This window comes from Psittacula echo, assembly GCF_963264785.1.
Source record: "Psittacula echo genome assembly, chromosome: 26".
NCBI lineage: Eukaryota > Metazoa > Chordata > Aves > Psittaciformes > Psittacidae > Psittacula > Psittacula echo.
The window spans coordinates 3,191,523-3,194,187 of NC_137761.1; positions in this window are offsets into that span (position 1 = coordinate 3,191,523).

The window sequence follows — 2,665 nt, forward strand, 5'->3', positions numbered from 1 at the left end:
GAGCGTTTTTAGTCCTGGGGGTTGTGGTCTTTTCCATCCAGGCTCTCAGCTTCAGAAGAGTGAACTCGGGAGTCAGGGCATGAAGTTCATGAGCAAAAATGGGGGGGGGGGTGTGTGTTTGGTGGTGGTTTTTGTGTCCCCCGCCTCGGGGTTGCTCCGCACCGATGCTCCGGCGGCGTGGATGGCGTCGAGTGCCAGGAGGGTTTTCCATGCCTCCTTCCCGCCGGGATCTCCGGAGCAAGCTGCTCCCCAGCGGGGCAGAAACCCTTTCGGTTGGGTCTTATTTCCTCTTTCTCTTGGTGAAGGAAACCAAAATCAAACCTATAAAATGAGACCAATGAGACGTCGATAATCCCACCTAATTTCCAAAGCAAGGCCGTGCAAAGAGCTCAGGTGCGTGTCCGGCATCGCCGGCTCGGGGGGGGGGGTCAGCGTAGGCGAAGGAGGAGGATCACGGTCCGCAGCGTCTCTCCCGCTTCCCGAATGGAAAAGCGGAGGTGGAGGGAGGGAGATCCGCTTCTGCCGCCGATGCCGAGCTGGCATTTTGGAGGTGAGAGCTGAGCATCTCCCTGGGATACAGCTTGGGGAGGGAGGGAGGGATGGGGGGGGTTTAACCACATAGAACCTGCCCGGAGCCGTCCCGAGGCTCAGCGGAGCATGGGAATGGGAGAGGGAATTAAACATTTACCATTCAAAAGGAAGAAAATCATCAACTGGACAAACTTTGTGGCAGCAATTGGCTATTTCCAAGGTTTCCATGGGGAAATTTGAGCTGGTCCATGGCTTGGAGACTCCCCAGGGCAGGGATTTCGGGGCAGGATGCTTGCCCCAGGCTTTGGGGAGATGCTGGTACCTGGGCAAGGTTTGGTGTGAGCTGGCACCGGTCATGGGCTGAGCATAGGCTCCCTTGATCCCAGTGCTGAGTCTCACCCCAAACCAATTCCATCACCAGGGAGAAAAGGAAAAGTCAGGGTAGGTGTCGGCTCTGAAGGGATGTGCTCCATTTTCCCTCTTTGGCTCTTAATTTTCACCCGATGTCGGGAGGATTTCCTCCAACCACTCACTTTCAGGTTATCCCTATTCATAATAAGCAACGTTTTGGGTTTTGTTTTTCCAATTGGAAACTTTGGGAAAACCGGTTGGGAAAAGTGGATAAAACTCCATAAATCTGCTTCTGTTTCGCCATCATCCTGGGATGCACCATGAACCATTCCGATGCACAGAGCTGGCCAATGGATGCTCGGGGAGGGGGACAAATCCTACCATGACTTTTTGCTCCTCTCTCCTTGCACTGCCTTGGGGGGAAGCCCAGCACCGCTCCCGGCTTCCAGAACCCATCCAAAGGAGCTGTTTGGCAAAGGTGGCATCTGGGCAGGTTTTGTGCCGGTGGTGCCGGTGCGGTGACAAGGCGGCAGGATGGGGATGGGGACCAGCATCCTGGAGAAGAGCGCCTGCAGGGAGAAAGCCCGTTTCCAAGCCCTCAATCCCTAAGCTGGTGGCTGCATTTTGGGGTCAGGGAGAGCTGATGCCTGGCCCTGGGCAACATGAGGAAATTCCTTGAGTTTTCCTCCTTTTTCCCTCCACTAAATCACTCCATTGAGACTTTCCTTTCCACCCAGTTCACCCTTGTCTTTTGAGGCCTAGAAGCCTTCAGGCCAAACCCCAAAGGATAACAATGCATCTTTCAATGAGAATCACGTATTCCTATTTTTCCGATTTAAAGCTTTGTCCCATGTGGAATGGGAATGCATTTTTACAACGCATTTACGATTTTGCTTGGTAAAACCTGCAATTTTCTGTAAAAGCAGCATAATAATCATAGAATCCTGGAATGGGATGGGCTGGAAGGGACCTGAAAGCTCATCCAGGTCCAATCCCTGCCATGGGCAGGGATACCTTCCACTACAGGAGCTTGCTCCAAGCCGTGTCCAATGGGATGGAAGTGTTTAAGGAATCCTTCCTCTCCAAACACACTGCACCCAGGCAGAGGCCAGACTTTGGGAAAGGATAACTGGAGTTTGAATATGGTCGTGGCCAGGAATAGTGGAGTTCCCTTGGGTGCTGCCTGCATTGACCTCATGCCAACAGGTTTAAGTCTTCAAAATCTGCCTCTTATTCCTTCTTATTCCTTTGGATTTAGGAAAATCAGTGCCTGACAAAACCCTTCAACTTTCCAGAGAGCTGGATCATGTCCGAGCCGCCCTTCCCTGCACATCGGGCTTGGGAGAGCCCCAGCACTAAGGCTCTGTGCCCCATCTCCCCCCGAGTCCATCCTTGCTGCAGGCGCTCTTCCCCAGGGATACAGTCCCACCTCCCGAGGGGGACCAACATCCCCGGGCTCTTGCATTCAATGGGCACCCACCGTCACTACGGGGATGCGCATCCCCAGCTCGTTTGGGCCACGACTCAGCCATTTGATTTCCATCCCTCCCTTCCCAAAGCACCCCTTGGCTATTCCCAAGCCGAGGAGCGCCGTAGGTACTGCGTGCGTCGCCTGCTGCGCTAGGATGAATGCCTACAGAATCCTAAAGCTATTTTTCAGGCAGTTTATGATCATTTCCCTCCCACCCCAGCCCATCCCATCCCCATAACCTGTTTCCCTCCCACCCCTCCCGCCCTTTCCCTGCGGCGCCGGCAGCGCTCCCAAGGGATGGCGAGGACCCCG